The sequence below is a fragment of the Eriocheir sinensis genome, chromosome 2 (genome assembly GCF_024679095.1).
Source record: "Eriocheir sinensis breed Jianghai 21 chromosome 2, ASM2467909v1, whole genome shotgun sequence".
Taxonomy (NCBI): Eukaryota; Metazoa; Arthropoda; class Malacostraca; order Decapoda; family Varunidae; genus Eriocheir; species Eriocheir sinensis.
In genome coordinates this window covers 6,852,070-6,870,232 of record NC_066510.1, presented here as the reverse complement: position 1 = coordinate 6,870,232, position 18,163 = coordinate 6,852,070, and the positions used below count along the sequence as shown (strand labels likewise).

The 18,163-nt window shown below is 41.8% G+C and overlaps 2 long non-coding RNA genes across 2 annotated transcripts in view; both read left to right on the top strand.

The window, feature by feature from the left end:
• The window catches only part of LOC126998935 (uncharacterized), a 58,114-nt gene extending 53,066 nt beyond the window's left edge, over positions 1 to 5,048 (top strand). Inside the window, exon 5 of the long non-coding RNA XR_007753073.1 lies at positions 4,897 to 5,048. This is a non-coding gene — a long non-coding RNA (uncharacterized LOC126998935). The remainder of the gene's footprint in view (positions 1 to 4,896) is intronic.
• Positions 5,049 to 5,219: 171 nt separating this feature from the next.
• Positions 5,220 to 17,870, top strand: LOC126998936 (uncharacterized). Its single transcript, XR_007753075.1, has 3 exons — positions 5,220 to 5,400; positions 9,151 to 9,324; positions 17,508 to 17,870. It is a non-coding gene; the product is annotated as an uncharacterized LOC126998936 (long non-coding RNA).
• Positions 17,871 to 18,163: the final 293 nt, after the last annotated feature.

The window sequence follows — 18,163 nt, the reverse complement described above, 5'->3', positions numbered from 1 at the left end:
ACGTTTTGGTGGTGGTGGTGGTGGTGGTGGTAGTGGTGGTGGTGGTCGGCGTGTCCCCTTATGTCCCTCCCCCGGGTAGAGAGGGAGAGAGAGGGAGAGAGAGAGAGATAAACAGGTGGGTTGTGGGTGGGGAGGTAGGGAGACGATGCTAATCTGATAATTGGCGGTCGAACTGGCAGGCCGCACCCATGGGAATTCAGGAATCTGCCACACCTTGGACCGACTTCATGCTCTGAACAGACTATAGCACTCGTCAGACCACCATGGCACAGGATGACGTAGTGTATTTCCCGTTGACTGTGGGATTGTAAGTTCTCCCGCCCGGTGAATATGTGCCGTAAAAAAGGTAACTGCATCCTCGGTTGTCTCAATCCTCTGATATTTCCCACCTGAAGTCCAGATAAACATCGGGGGAACTGAATGAGAGGTCAATAACTGACTGAGTGTGAGTTTGCTTATGGTAGTGTGTTAGATGGCCGGTATGCAGTATGCAGAGGTTTAGGTATTCGATTATAGATGCGACAGTGGCTCCTCTTGGGTTGTTGATGTAATCCTCCCTGCCGGCTGTTTAAATCCCCAACTACTAAGAAGGGTGAGGGCAACTGGCGTACCAGTGTCAGGAGGTCTTGCTGATTGACTGGTGTGCTGGGTGGGAGACACGAAGAACACAGAATGTAGGTGCGTGTGGTATGGATTTGGGCAGCAGCATCCTGCAGTGGAGAACGGAGAATGTGCCACGTTACTGGAAATGAAGATGGGTGCCTCCTGAAGGAGCTTGTGTGGGGTCTGATGACGAGTATATGGCACTGTAATTGCGTGGGGGAGGATGAGCGTATGCTCTTAACAGTGTCTCTTGGAGACATAGGCCGCCTTCACACGAGAGGATTATTCCCGCGCGGTAGTATGGCCGCGCGGGTGGGTGTCTAAGAGGCATGTCTTGACAGGAGCGTTTTTTTTTCCCGCGCGGTTCGTCTGCAGCAGTGTATAGAATACTTGTCAGTTTGTCGGTTGCTCGAGATGGAGGACGTAAAGGAAAGAGTGATTTATGTGTATATAATAAACACAGTGTTAAAAAAGAAGAGACTACGTAAATGGTGGACCCACCCAATAAACGGCTATAGGCTCCTTCAAGGAGCATTCTACACATTATAATTTCTGACCTGAAAGCTTATGAAGAAAAGTTTTTCAATTATTTCCGCATGTTTTCTTCTATATTTGAAGAACGTGTGAGCAAATTGAACCTCTGCTGCAGATTAACCACGATTGCCGTTCGGGGAAAAACCTCCCTTCTGAAGGGCTCCATAACTTCTAGAGTATTCTAAACCGCCTGGCGCCACGCGGGTTGGCAGGGCACGCGGCCGGTAAATCATTACCGCACGGGAATAAGCTGCGCGTGAAGGGCTTCATTGAACTTCATTGATTTCTAAACCGCGCGGGAAAAAAACGCTCGTGTGAAGCGGGCCATAGGCACTGCGGCTGGGAGTCTTTTAATAGTACATGGAGTTCTTCCCAGCTTTCTCGCAACCCGCGGCAGTTCCACTGTATGATCTTGAATATTTTATTTTTGTTTATTCAGGGCGCCCCGGGAGAGGGACGTCCCTGTCTTCACGATGGTCCGTCACTGGAGGGTTGACCCCATCGCTATTATTTTCCTTTTCGGCCCAATAGCCGATGCGTCCGGCCTGGGAAGGTCTTGTTTTCCCCGGCCTACTGCTCCTGCCGGTGGCTTTCTCACCCCCCCCCCAAAAAAAAAAACCTTCCGACACCCCGACGAAGCGGCAGGGGAGGGGGACACGGGTGGAGTCTCCGGCACAGACTGTGCTGAGGCGGGGGACAAAGGCGCCGGCAGGGCCGCACCGTGACCTTGGGCAGCAGCGGTCACCGGCTGAGGATCATCCGGGGCCACTGGTGCAGAGGTGGTGGCCGCAGCCGGCACCCGGGATTCTCCAAGCGACCCAGCAGCGGGCGTTGGAGAAGGCACTTTTGCAGGAAGACCGTCCTCAAGGGACTCCTCACTGCGCGTGCGCTTCTGCTGTTGGGGCACACTGCAGCCATCAGGAGGCGTCTGGGGGGATAAGGCAGCCTTTTCAGGCGAAACTGAGGTTGTAGGAGAAACAGACTTTGTGATGTTAGAACGGCGATTGGCATAGCCATTAAAGGCAGCGGCATATCATTCCGAGGCTGGACATTTTGGTGAGGGCAAGTTGTTTCGCCTCACCAAAGGACACCCTCTCCTGGTTGTGTATATGAAGTACTTATTTTTTTCAAACCGGAAGCGCTCACATTTTTTTTTATGAAGCTGGGTGAGGCTCACCCCAGTGGTAACACCGTACAGGGCCAGGGCAGTCGTCACCGTGGTTATCCAAGCCACAAGACACACATACTATCGCAAGTCCATTTATCAAGCGACGACAGGTCTGGGTGACGTGACCATGTGCTTGACAGTGGAAGCATCTTCTTGGGTTGGGGACATAAGGCTTCACGTTCAGATTAAGCCACGCCAGCTTGACAGTCTTGGGCAGTACTAAACGGTTGAAGGTAATGAACAGGGTTGGTGTAGGTGTGAGTATTCCGTCTACTCTTCGTTGCACTCGTCGCACTGAGGTCACATCGTAGTTTATGAGTTCGTTTACCAACCTTTCTTCTGAGTAGCGGAGAAGGTCCAGTGAAAAGATAACACCCCGAGATTTGTTCATGGTGACATGTGGAGAGCGGGACACTGACGCACCCGGAACAGAAGTAAGGGCGCGGAGGTTTGAGCTCTCTTCAGGTGACGATACTTCAACCAGCAAGCTCCCGTGCCTTTAAATTGTGGCATGATCTTGGGCTCACGGCCGCAAGCCTTGACCAGAGAACGGTGTACTTTAAAAAGGTCGAGGTCGTTTATCAAGCAGCTATTCACAGACTTGACTACTATATATTGATCAAATGAAACAGGCTCAAATATACCAGGCATAACTTCTATTTGGGAGACTGGGGAGTTCCCAGGTTTACGTGGACATTCTTGTCGCACGGACTTGTCTTGGGCAGACCCTCTAGGGCAGCGGTTCCCAAAGTGTGGTGCGCGCACCCCTGGGGGTGCGTGAGCTGATCACTAGGGGTGCATAAGGAGAAAATATAATGTAATGGCGGATTATGTGTCTCATTAAAATTTCAAACACATCATTAACTGCCATTGTTTTAAAACTAATGTATGCTGTACGCTTCAGCGGAGTTGTCTGTTCTTTGTTGAAACTTACCCAGACTCTGAGCACATTTATCCACCCCCCAGGTACATTTTCGTTCAGTTTTGATACCCATCGCTCAGAGCCTCATACTTAGCGAGCACAAAATTCGTAAAAAGTAGACGGGGATATGAAGTTAAAAGAACGATCTAAACGTGTAATATGAGATGTAGCTGCCGATATCCAACTGGACTACTGTACTCAAAAAATGGTAAAATGAAGAAAAGAAACTGTATAAAACAATATTAACATTATTAACCCTTTAAGAGCGAATTAATTCATGAAATAATTCATGGTGTTTAATTTATGAAAAAAATCATCAGTGGAGTCCTTTTTTTATATATGTAGACGAAAAAATTAATATGTGCCGCTAAATGTTTGTCATTACATCATAAATATTCATTATTATTATAACCTAACTCCCAACTAAATTTTCAATTAGAGAAAACGGATGTATCTAGTAATAGAATGACAATGAAGTCTTAGCCAGAAGGTAGAAAATTCAGAAGAGTCAAGGTTGTGGGCACGAGAGAAAGTGATGTCGTTGCGCACGTAGGCGCAACATCCAGCTTTGGATTGAAATTTAGGATAGAGATAGTAGGAGGGAACAGAGTAGAGATTGCTGTCAGTAGCCTCAGAAACCTGTGTTTCGGTAAGGAAGAGAAGGTGAGGTTTAGAGAAGGAGAGATGATGTTCCACAGAATGAAAATTAGAACGAAGACCGCGAATGTTGCAGAAATTGATATATATATATATATATATATATATATATATATATATATATATATATATATATATATATATATATATATATATATATATATATGTGTGTGTGTGTGTGTGTGTGTGTGTTATGGTTGCCACCTCCATCTCAGAAAAATACGGGACGCAGTAGCTGAAGTTGGAGCAGTGATTCACAGTTTGCTTTAAAAGTGTCATCAGTACTGCTGAGCCATGAAGTCAGTTTCCCATTTATGTCGATATATGATCTGGAGTCGCTTCTGCTTCTTCACCTTTGGAGGGGGGGTGGAGAGAGAACCTGAAGAGGAAGCCATTGCTCAGTACCGCCTGGCAGAGCTGAAACCCGGCACAGCAGCAAAGTTCTCCGCCCCTCTCCTTTCTAGGCTGACAGCCGTTGGTGGAGGCGGAAGGAGAGAGAGAGAGACGATACGACACGTAATGTTCACGTATCTCACGACAACGCCTAACAAACTCGTATTTTTGTGAACTGGTTATATATTTGACTCAATATTTGGTCACGATGATTTTGAATTAATGATTTCATTTGCTTGACTATTCATACAGCCAAATACGGAACAAATGGAGTTCCGTATTGGTTCAAAACGGAACGCAACATTTCACTCTTCAATACGGAGCGATTCCGTATTTTAAGGGACAGGTGGTCACCCTAGGCCACTGTGTGTGTGTGTGTGTGTGTGTGTCAAGGAGACTATAATATATAGCCTCCTTGCTGTTTGTGGGTGAGTGGTATCTTTACTGAGTCACTATATAATTAAAATTTTCATATATATATATATATATATATATATATATATATATATATATATATATATATATATATATATATATATATATATATATATATATATATATATATATATATATATATATATATATATATATATATATATATATATAATGTTCTTTTCAGGATTCATCTAGAAGAAATGGAGAAAGTTCGGAGATTAAACCTTTTCAGCGTGAAAATCTATAATCCGAAGAGGAGGTAAAAGCAATGCGAAAACTAGTTCTGGCTGCAAAATGTCACGCCATACGGGAAGCGCAGATTTTAGAGAAGAGGCATATCAGGCAAGTGCACTAATTATCATTTATGAATTTTGAGAATTTTATCTGCTCAGATGTTTCTTTCAATATATATATATATATATATATATATATATATATATATATATATATATATATATATATATATATATATATATATTTTTTTTTTCATTTGTACAGACAACTTGAGAGAGAGGAGGATGAACGGCAGGTGCAGATAATGGAAGCAGCACGAATGAGTGGTTTGAAGAAAGAAGAAGAAAGGGAGAGGATGAAGCGTGAGGCCAACCTCTTGGCAGGTCAAGCTCTCAATAAGCAAATTGAAGAGCAGCACATTTTTCGAAAACTTAAGTTCAACGAAAAAAGAAAGGTCAGTTAAAACATAAGAAAACAGCGGGCTCGGCGCGCGCCCGAGAGAGAGAGAGAGAGAGAGAGAGAGAGAGAGAGAGAGAGATTTAATTAGTTAATTTATTGACAGGAGAACGTAGCTCACATAAACAGAAAATAACTTTATGTAATAAATTTATTTTTGCAATAAAAATGATTTTTCTACCTTGGACAGTAATAGGCGCACCTAACAATACCATAGCCGATCCAGGATTCAGGACGTTTCCTAAGCTAAAGAAGGTAATGTTATACTTGTATTTCGTAAAGAATCCTTTTAACCAAAAACTAACTAAAATTATGAGTATTCTTTTTCTTGAACACAACATTCAATAAACAACAGAACAATAATATGAAAATACGTATAGCTACTGTTGCCAGATTGTCGTACTCAGAGCATAGTATTTACCGGTTTTTGACGCCTAACCATTGCCAAGAAACATCAGGATCTTACTTTTTAACGATAACTATAAACGAGTTTCGTTTATGGAGCCCAGAAGACAGTTCTGAGGCAGGAAGCCGGGAAATATAAGCGGCTGAGTATGACAATCTGGCAATAATCTGTGGCCGAGGCAGCAGCAGCCTGCCATATTGCGGGTATCAGATACCTAAAATATCATACTTTTACTGCCCAAAGCAGGTGATGTCACTTATTGTGACTTCGTGAGCTGACATATTTATCTATTTGTGTATATTTCATGGTGGCAAATCTTAAATTACTAGTTTCATTTTTACTAGTGACACGAATTAGTGACTGTTTATCACAATAGAATTTCACTCTAATAAGTGAATCAGACTCCACAGAAATGTTACCAGTGTGTGTATGAATGAATACAAAGATAAGCACATACTTTGATTTAACTGTAGGATTTCTCGTAGATCATTAATAAATAAAAACAAAATATCCGGCTAAGCTACTCTTTAGCCATTACCTTTAATGGCGCCCAAAAAACAGTCCCTCCGCCAAGTTTGTACCCCACATTTGGTAATGTTAGGTGCGCCTATTGTCTCTCATTATCGTGCTTCTAATAAATTCCTCATCGCATACCCAAGGATTGAAAAGATTACATCACTTACAACCATGCCACTACGACATTTACAAAAAGTGTAGCAAGGAACATTATTGCTGCGACACAATCAGCAATAATTTACTGTGATGTGCAATTGCACAAAGTGTGGAACATACCACTGCTTGTGTCGCAGCAAAAATGTTCCTTGCAACACTTTTTGTAAATGTCGTAGTGGCATGGTTGTAAGTGATGTAATCTGATACAATCCTTGGGTATGCGATGAGGAATTTATAAGAAGCACGATAATGAGAGACAATTACTGTCCTTTCTCCATTACAACTTGTTTAAATCTGACTGTAAGTTCAAACTTATCAGAAGATTTGGCCATAAAGTTTAGTAAACATTAGAAATTAAACGAAAATAGGAATTATATACTTGTATTTAAATAATTAATTATACACTTATTTTTAAATGATCTTTTGGCATAAAAGAATGTAAACTAAGTTTTTACAAAAGGTCATTTTAGACTTCTAACAATGGAGGAAGAAACTCGCAATAATACTGTATGCCCTATAACTTATGTATGTGATGAATTACCTAAAAAGTTCTCTGGCATCCCTACTGAGACATTAAATGGATTAATTTCGTTAAAATGGTTATCATGAATCTTGGAATTAGTTTAATTTAATTATTGCATTTTCTTGATTTGCCACTCATGGTACGTTTTCAATGCTATTACTGAAATTACTTCAAAGGTTAATAAAATTCATTTGCTATTGTCAGAATTTAAAAAAAAATCAATAAGTATATAAGGAACTTGTACAATCCAGAATCTTTCTAATATTTTATTTGCTAGGTAACTTTTCCAAAGTAAATAATCATCAAATATCAATCTTGATACAATGATAAAGAGTCACCTTGATAGTAATGGCCATAGTGGCATTTTGAAAATAGAGTTTCTATCAAAAGTTACTGTAAGCTCCTAAATGTATGGAATGTCATAAATTGCCTATAATTTTATTAGTACAGTGTTGCTGTGTTGCTTATTGTCAATATAAACTATGTTTTCTTTAGTATTGTATGATTCTGACAGTTTTTCCTGAGGAAGGTAATTTATTATGTTTTCTCTATTTCTGGTAAGATTTAGGTAATTTATGACCTAATATTACGATGAAGGTAAATATTATATATAGCATTGGAAAGAGCTCATTAAAAGGAACATTTGGAGTGGTAAATGATCTCTATAAGTTAAATCTTCAGGGAGATATGGGTATTTAACGTTCAACAGCCCCGAATTTACGGGTCAAAAATTCACCCGATATAGTGAAATTGAGCCTAAATTTCTCACTTGCTGCCAGGTTTCAGAAAGTCTACCCTGATTTTTCTGATAATTCAAGGTGTCTGCTATAAAACACAACAGAGTAACTTGGGTACATCTCATGCAAACGGGAACCCCCCCAGGCCATGCATTATATATAAAAGTGCTCAATACATCAAAAACATAGTTATATAGTTCTCGTATTTGAACATTATCATTCAAGAAATAATTGATGCTCACAATCCTGAGCATTGGATACCTGTTCCGAAGGTAAACAGTCAACGATCACTCCCTCTATACGTGTCGATGTGCCTGCACCTGAGTGCCGTCGCTTATACAAACTCTATGGTCGGGAGGCGTGCAACTCCACCTTCCAGTCTCTATTCCGAGACAGTGACAGCTCTGCATCTTGTGAACGACTCACGTTTGTAGTCAGGGGTAAAGATATTCGTCATATATACTTATGTACCGTCAACATCGGCTTAGGGTCTGTTCTGTATCTTATGATCTTCGGGGTAAACATTTTAAAATTAAATCGCAGTATATTGATTTTTGGGGAAGCTTATATGTTGCTTATACGTGTAGATGAGAATGTGATAATGATCAAAAGTAGGGAATTGTGTGAGATGAAGATGAACATTGTGTTGCGGTACTGTTTTAATGACTATGGAAGGATTAATAAATATTAATGAGAAGAAAACGATGGTTATTGTTATTTAACAATGAGGAGAAGGACAAACAAAATATGAGAGTGGATGGGTTGAGCGTGAGCTATTCTGTCAGGTTACCTGTTTCTTGGGGTTTGGTTCATTGACACAGCCAGGATGGACACACGAGACAAATGAGGAAATGGTGAAAAAAATTCCTGTTTATTTTTTTTTTTCGGCTAAAACGCAATTGCCGACTATATGCTCAAGAAATTTTTTGATGCTGCAGGGGTGTCATCGTCGTTAAATAGCTGTGTCATGGTAGACTAGCGGACTTTCAGATATTTGTGTGGTAGAGCCCATATTTTTGGTCGCCGGAATATATTATGAAATTCTACATGCTTCATTACTTCGTTGAAACAAATATCAGAAAACTTAATCCTTTGAGAGTAAAATGCAGGGATTGACTCCCTTAAAGTAATTAGTTTTTTTTTTTCACTCCATATCTTTCACTGAAACGTTATTTTTGCTATTGCTCATCCTAATAAGAATTTTTTTTTTTCATAGTCTTACCATTTCTATCTGTATTTCTTTTCAATTTCATTAGAATTTCTCGTCCTTAGTTTTCGTTCTTTAAGTAAAAAAAAAAAAAGAACATGAACAGCTCCCTGTTAAGACAAAATACGAACATGCCTATTATAGATATATTCGCTCCGTATATTTTCATACGTACTAATAAAGCTTTTTATGGTTTAATGCAGGAGGCAGATCGATTAACAAAAGAAGCAGACAAATACAAAATGGAAATGGACAAGGAACAAAAAAAGAAAGAAGAAAAAAAAAGAAAAGAAGAGGAAGAAGCAAAGTGGGTGAGGAGGCAAGCCGAGATACGAAAAGAAGAAGTACTGAAGAACAATAAGCTGCAGGACGTCAGGGTAAGATTTTCTTTAACTCGATCCACTTGACATGGTAAGATTTGATCTATAATTAAAAAAGTATTTTGGCCTTGGTTAATTATAATTCTTAATTCTTAATATTTCATCTCACCATTGGACGTGCCTAACCCTGAGAGCGGGTTGGTACGACGTTAACATTAGTCCTCCCGCATGTTTGCCATCTGTGGCGTCCCTGTAAGGCTGGAAGGTTGAGCGATGCAGTAGTCGTGTGCTGCCTCCCTTATTCTCACTAAGACGGACGGCCCACCCTGGCTCGGAGAGGTCAATCGGCTAGTCTGCATCACCACGAACCAAACGGCCACAGGTGGCGGCTCCGTATACTCCTCTGCTACCCCTGGGGCTGTTGGACTTATAAGCTCAATGACAAGCCTCTCCTTGTAAGGCTTCGTAGTGGACTGGGGCGTAGGAGAATGAATTTTAAACATTCATTTATACGAATACAGTACATTTAACAGGTGTGGTCAGGGTAAGAGAGCACCTCTGCTCCGAACTCACCCACCCTCTTTTCTTGTGGACTGCCAGGGTGGTATAGAAATTACATGACTCCGGGGTGGAAGCTGCAGAACGCCTAACCTCAGACTTTGCTATAATTTATGAAGAGGGTAGGAAGAACTTGGTGTCCCTTAATACCTCAGAGACTCAATTTCTTCACGTGCCATCTTGACACAATCTTTCAAACACCTATCCCCTATTCTTCGATAACACTCAGAAGTCCTCTTCTTCTACATTAAATATTCTCGGTCTATCCTTAATTAACAAAAAAATCTCAAATGAAAACCCCATATCTCATTTCTTACTAAATTAAATTCCTTCTCCCAAATGCTGTCCATTTACAAGCGCCATATCCGCCTTCGTATGAAGTATGCTTCTCATGTGTGTGGGTGATCCACAGCCTTCGTAGAGTCACGGGTTCTTCGCTTCATCAACTCTCCTCCTCTTACTGACAGTCCTTTAAATTCCTTCACAATGTTGCCTCTCTTTCTGGGCTCTTGGAACTTCTGGAGCCTCTCGAAGGATCACCGACTGCCCTACCTATCAGATGAACTCAGAATGCTGAGGGTGGACATATTGGGACTTTCTGATGGAGGAGGCCTGGCAGTGGCGAGACCAGTAGTGATTGGTGCACCTACTACTTGTCAGGCATGAGCATTGGTGCCCGCCTTAAAGTAGCTATAGGCATTTGCAGCCAGCTGCAGCCATTTGTGATTGCGGTTACTCCGGTTGATGAGCGTATATTGTGAGCGAAACTAAAACACACTCTGGGCTTCATGTCTCTTGCTGTAGTGTACGCTTCTACCGAGGGGTGTGTGAGTCTGAAGAGAAGGAGGCTTTCTACGCCAAACTCGGCTCCGTATTAAACCAGTGCCCACTTCGGGACACACTCATTGTCTTGAGTGATCTCAGTGCTGCTACTGGCACTGACAGGGCTGTGAGCTATGTGATGGTCCCCATGCTTCTGGTATTAGGGACACCAGCAGATCTCTCCTGAATTTTGCAAGATCCAGGAAGTTGGGCATTGCAGGTTCTTGGTACCAGAGACCAGAGCTACATCACTGGACTTGCAGGAGGGGTAGCTAAGGAGATTTACCACACCCTCGTAAGTATTTGTTGGAGGATCCTTCAGAACTGCAGGGTTTTCCGGGGTGCTGAGTTCTTTAGAACTGATCATAGGCTTGTTGTTGCAACACTCAAGTTTCATGTCAGGTCAAGAAGAATCTCGAGATGCAACAATACTGCGTTTCATCTCGGGAGACTGAAAGACCTGGCATATGCTCTGGAGTATGCATTGGCTGTCTCAAATCAGTTCAATGTGCCTGGCACCCTTAAGAACCCTGTAGAACTGTGGAATGCAGTGGCGTAACACCCATGGATGGACAAAGTCCAAGGGCCTCGGAGGCCCAGGGGCCTCGGAGGTCCATGCAAGGGCCTCGAAGGTCCTGAGAGAGAGAGAGAGAGAGAGAGAGAGAGAGAGAGAGAGAGAGAGAGAGAGAGAGAGAGAGAGAGAGAGAGAGAGAGAGAGAGAGTGGCGGATTTACATGGAGGCTGCAGCCTCAGGCCCTGGGTATTCAGGGGGCCCCCGATGAAGCAATGATTAAAAAATAAATAAATTAGTAAAAGAAATAAAACCAACAAAAATAATGTGAAAATATCTTTTTACTTTCCCTAAATTTACTGCTTTTCCCTTCGTAATATTTTCATTTTAGCTAAAATACAATAAGTAATGTGTCAACACTGCAACAAACAACAGTGGCAACACTGGAATCAGAACTCATTACCAGTTCCCCTCTCCCGCGTGTGTGAATGGTACTGTCACTGTGTGGGATCTGTATTTTTCGCGGTTTTCAGAGTGAAATATCAGTGACAAAGTTGTGTTGTGTATATCAGCATGTCAGACAGTGATAAAACCCGGTCGTTGCCTCAGACATGATTTGTGATGAGTTTTGCAGTGTTGACTTGATCTTTGAAATGAGAAACATGGCTGGCTGATGGCCGCTCGGTGCGTGGCATGGTTCATGGTGGGTTCTGTATTTTAATAACTTATGTGTTGATGGGTAAGAATCCGACTAACTGATTTTGTAGTGAATACGAGCAACAACATTGTGTTGTGTTTTATCAGCATTCAGCATGTTGTATAATGACGAGTGATCATTGTCGGTCAGAAAGTGACAAAACCCCAGTCATTGTCACATACAAAATGCGATGAGTTTTGCAGTGGTGTTTCTGTATTGAGTGGTATGATGCGTGCCAGGATCCTGCTATTTTAACAACTTTTGTGCTGAATAGTGATTATAATGGACTTGTTGGATTTGTGTTGTGGTATAAACCGTATAATGCAAGGGCTGCATGTTTAAAAGATATGGAGATTGTACCCAATCCTCACCCTAATCCTAAGTCCTAACCCAAATCCTAATCCCTTCTCAACCTCCTGAGCCCCCCGCACAACCCCCGCATACTATACCGCCCAACTGCAGCCCTCTGCGGATCCGTGACTTGAAAACTTGAATACGCACGATAAATATATTAAGTGACCGTTGTCCATGTGGGAAACTGATCAGCTGGCGTTGTGATGCACGACGCCAAAAGTTACACCACCAGGTGCCACCTACGAGGTGCTGTGTCTGTAAGTATACCTATGTTTCTCCGTTTACACCGACTGCGTCATGATTGACTGACGTAGTCGATTTTGATCATTTATTGCATGAATATTACATTGTTGACAACTAAAAATATGATAATAAATAGTTACTGTTGCCGGTTTCCTTCATTACTTCATCCCGAATAGGTATAGCTCCCAGTTATCTGAACACAGTAATAATATTACAATAGGCTATAATAATAATGCTAATATGATTAGCTAAAATAATATTAATATAATAGGCAACCTAGATAAAATATAACATTTGGATATATTAATGAAATAATAGGATATAGTAATTTTAATAATATAATAGGTTACCTATGTTAATTTTAATATAATAGGCTGAAATAATATTAATTTGCTATAACGATGATAATAATAGTAATAATACCTAATAATAATAATAAACTAACTACCAAAGAACTATGCACATACTACAGGTTTGACCAGTTTTCCATGAGACTGCTTTGCTATTGAAAATTGTGAGCTGTTATTTTTTATTTATTTATTTATTTTTACTGCCGACTACCAGCCCGCGGGTCATGGCGCTGCTTCCCTACCGGCCGCCTCCGGCAAAATTTCACGAACAAAAGTTTGTCCAGGGGCCTCCAGTCAGTCTGTTACGCCACTGGCGGAATGTCTTAAAAAGTGAAACTCTTCAAGCTACAAAGGAGTGCATTGGAGAGCGCCCGAGATCTAGGAGTGGATTTGCCTCGGCGGAGACGCTGGGGAATATTAAGTAGAGTCGCGCTGCCAGGCTTGTTGGGAGTCAGGACCAATATCGGGCACTGTCGCGTAGGACTAGGGCTCTCCTGAGGAGAGAAAAGGAGAGGTATGCCATGGGTCTCCCTGAGGAAGTCGAGGGCCATTTAATTGTGAATGACCTCCGACCTGCTTACCTAGCCCTCAAGAAGCTCCGTTCCGAGCCTCTCTCTCAAGTGAGCACGAACAGCAGATGATTGCCTCATGTTGGACATGGAGTGGCAGAGGGCTCGTTGGGTTGAGTACTTTCAGTAGTTGCACACGGTGGACCCTCCAAGTGGGCAGCTTTCAGTTGCTGGGTTGCAGGTGGAGGATGCTGATCCACCCATCGACGAAAGCCCACCTTCTTTTGACGAGGTCAGAGAAGTTGTGGAAAAGCTAAGGGTTGAAAAGGCACCTGGTGTCTGAAGCATCAGTACGCTCAGCTCAAAGCTGAAGGTGAAGCCATGATCCGCGGGTTGCATGCAGTTTTCACTGCCGTATGGCAGTCTGGGACCGTTCCTTCTGAATGGAAGAAGGGGTTGGTCGTCCCTATCTAGAAAGGGGAAGGGGTCTGTCAAGACTACAAGAACTCTCGTGGTATTACTCTGCTCAGTGTGTCAGGGAAAGTGCTTGCCCACCTATTGATGATGCGGATTCGCAGACAGCTGCTGAAGTTGCAAAGACCTGAGCAGTCGGAATATATGCCTGGTAAATGGACAACTGATTGTATCCAAGAGCTTCGGTGGTGATGTAGCTCCGACGTGAGTTTCGACAGGGGATGTTTGCAGCATATGTCTATCTCAAGAGGGCGTTTGATTCAGTGCATCGCGAGGCACTCTGGTATCTCTTGAGACTACGTGGGATACTTGCAAGGACTAATGGTTTGCTGACTGGCCTGTATTCTGGGACTAAGGGTGCTGTGAAGTGTGTTGGGGATTGTCCAGCTTTTTTCCCGTGAACGCGGTAGTGAGGTAAGGCTGTGCCTTTGCCCCATCATTTTTCAACACTTGTATGGACTGGGTACTAGGCAGAGTTGTGGCAGAGTCATTGTGGAGCATCTGTCGGCACAACCCGGGTCACTGACCATGTTTTTGCCGATGATACAGTAATTCTTGCAGAGTCACTGGAGGTTCTGGTGATGGTTTTTGAGGCACTGCACGAGGAGGTGAAACCTCTGGTACTTCAGGTCTCCTGGTCCGAGATCAAGATACAGGTGTGTGGAGGCTTGCTAGATGAAACACACATTGAGATCTTGAAATTTTTTAAACACCTTTGTAGTATACCTCAGAAAAATGTTGGGTCTCGACAGGAAGTATTACGGAGGATTGGCTCGGCCCAGGGTATTATGAACTCAGTCAGCACGAATATATGACGTTATCGACACCTGTGTAGAAGTCACTTGCGCTCCATGTCTTATTCTATGGCTGTGAGACATGGGCACTTAATAGGAACTTGGAGTGTCAACACAGAATCACGGGATATCGCTGGAATGACTTTGTGTCAAACCAGCGACTTCTCCATGAGAGTGATTAGACATATGTTACCCGTATAGTCCGTCAACGTTAACTCCGGCTCTAAGGGCATGTGACACGCTACCAAGAAGCTTGCCCTGCTCATCGGGTTGTTTCTGTAAGAGACAATCGTGAATGGAGGGGGCCAAAGGAGCACCCACAGAGTTCTTGGATTGAGCATGTCGATAGATCATGCAAAGATATTTGTTTTACAGCAAAGGAAACAGCTCAAGGGCAAAAAAAAAAAAAAAGAAACAATAATATAAAAAAAGCACGCTAATCACTGCTCCTATAAAAATAAGAGTTCAGAGGAGAGGCTGAAAGATAGGTCAGTTTCGGGAGGAGAGGTGTCCTGATACTCTCCTCTTGAAAGAGTTCGAGTCGTAGGCAGGAGGAAATACAGATGAAGGAAGATCGTTCCATTGTTCCTGAGTTTACCAGCGTGAGGGATGAAAGAGTGAAGATGCTGGTTAACTCTTTCTTCAGGGATTTGGACAGCAAAGGGATGAGCTTGAGTAGAAAGTCGTGTGCAGCGAGGCCGCAGGAGGAGGGGAGGCATGCAGTTGGCAAGTTCAGAAGAGCAGTCAGCGTGAAAATATCAATAGAAGATAGAAAAAGAGGCAACATGGCGGCGGAATTTAAGAGGGGTGCGTGGACACCTGCCCGGAAGGACCCCCGAGCTTGGCGTCGTAGGGTGGGTGAGGCGACGCGCCCCCCGGCGTATGCTCATACTTATTGATTCATTGATTTCTAACTTCTACAAATATTTTCATGCTGACTGTGCTTCTGAACTTGCTAACTGCATGCCTCCGCCTTTCCCACTGTCAGTCTGTACATGACTTTCTACTCTAACTCATCCCTATGGGCTACTGTCCAAATCCCTTACGTAAGAGTTAACTAGAATCTTCATTCTTTCATCCCTTTCACTAGTAAAGCCCTCCTTCGTTTGTATTTCCTTCTGCCTTAGTCTTGACTTCTTTCAAGAGGGGGAGTATCACGACACCTCGCCATTTGGAGTGGATCTCTCCTTTCCCCACTCATTTCATCTTTCTTTATTGGAGCAATAGCTAGCGGTCTTTTTATAATTATTTATTTTTGCTTTTGAGTTGCTTTCTCTAACAGAATAAAAACAGCAACTTTTGCTAGCCTCGCATGAGGAAGTACTTTTCATCTGTTGGGATTAATCATTGCATGTCTCTTCTAAATACTTTAATATCTACATCTTGTTAATAAATCATATTGACGAATACAGGGTACGGTATGATGCATGCTTTGCCAAATTGTCGTCCTTATCCGATGCTTTGTTAAAAGAAAAGGTTCTTTCCGAAGAACGATATATCATAGTCTCTGAAACCATATAGTAGATCCAACCTTATAAATCATTAAATGTTTACACCACCGGGGCCGGTCAGTTGATGGGTGTCTGGTGTGTTACTGTCCAGTGGCTGTAGCCACTCATAACCTAGTCGGTATTGCTTCCCTGTATTGTATGTACCTTACTAAATCATATTCCTGTAGATCAGTGGTTCCCAAACTGAGGGACACGCCCCCGTGGGGGGTCGTGAGCTGAATACAAAGGGGGAGTGATTCCGTCTGCCAAAAATTGCAGTTTTGCAAGAAATATATATATATATATATATATATATATATATATATATATATATATATATATATATATATATATATATATATATATATACACCCACACACACACACACACACACATGAAAGAGTAACACTGTTTGAATCATCCTCACGTGAGTTTCAATATATATATATATATATATATATATATATATATATATATATATATATATATATATATATATATATATAATTATTATTATTTTTTTATTATTTTTTTTTACGTCGCTGCCTATTGCGCCGGTAGGCATCTTCCCGGTGGGGCCAGATGGTCGGCCCAAGGCTTCTTCCCGGTGGGGCCTGATGGTCGGCCCAGCCCGTTCTGGCGGAGGCGAGTGTTTATAGTGGCGCCATCTTGCATTGGCTCATGCTGCCCCCCGGAACTCGTTCTTGATTCGCTTGGACTGCTTCCTCTTGAGTCCGGGTTGATGAGTGGTCCTCAGGACAGCATGTGGGTAGTTTTAAGCCACTCGGCGGTGACTGAAAAATCCGAGGTGGTAGCGTTGGGATTTGAACCCGCGTCGTCCATCACGCGGTGAATGTGGGCCCAGTACGCTACCAGTTCAGCCACCGCCTATATCTATATCTATATCTATATATATATATATATATATATATATATATATATATATATATATATATATATATATATATATATATAAAGGATGGGGGGGCGTGAGGATTTCTTAGAAATCAATAGGGGGCATCATGTCAAAAAAAATTGGGAACCACTGCTGTAGATGAATTATTGACTATTTGAAAAAAATAAAACTTCAGGAGCAAATGTGTTTTCCTGTTAATTTTCGTGACCATATCCGTATTCATACTAGTTTCTTTTGTATTCGTTACACATATAAAGAAATTGGCCTTTTTTTCTTCTGTTCACCACAATTAAACTTATATATATATATATATATATATATATATATATATATATATATATATATATATATATATATATATATATATATATATATATATATATATATATATATATATTCGTTTCAACGAACACCATTCCTTTGCTGCGATAAACATAATGCAAGGAAATAAAAGCAATAGTAACTGGTTCATTTATTGCAAATATATTTTACCCTAATAATTTCTTTGCGTATGTTTTACAGATGATGGTGGAGATAAAAACGAAAGAGAAGAAAGAGAGGGAAAGGATGGAACAGGAGACTGCAACGAAAAGAGTGAAGGAAAATCTCCAGCTGATGTGGCTTGAGGATCAAGAGCAGCAACTGGAGGAGCAGCGGCAGAGAGATGAAGATAAACAAATCAGGGAACAAGAAAAGGCATGTCTATAAGTTTAGTAGGGGGTTTAGGGATTCTGAATGGTAGTTGCCAACACACTTAAACTACTAATATATTTGGTTCAACAGATCAAAGGAATCATAACTCTACGTTATGTTAAAAACTGCTGGTCTTTAGGATTTCTTAAGGTACAATTGTGCTATTGATAGATTGCTATGAACTTAATTTGCCCCGCGTGTCCGAAAATATACTCGAGAGTTAAGGCTCTGCCGGTCCACTTAACAAGTCTCTTGGTATGGCATCTTCCACTACTCCTCACTCTTCAGCCACTGCCGTCGTCTGTTTGTTTATATGCATATACGCGGTTGCTCTTACCCACAACGGTTTTCCATCCGTACGGATGGAACTAATGGGCCACGGCCAATGTAACAACGCCCAGTGCGCCGTCAACTCTCCTCCGCACAGATACAGTAAAATTGAATTAAGTTTTCGTCTGTATTTTATCTGTTTAGTATTCTATTTA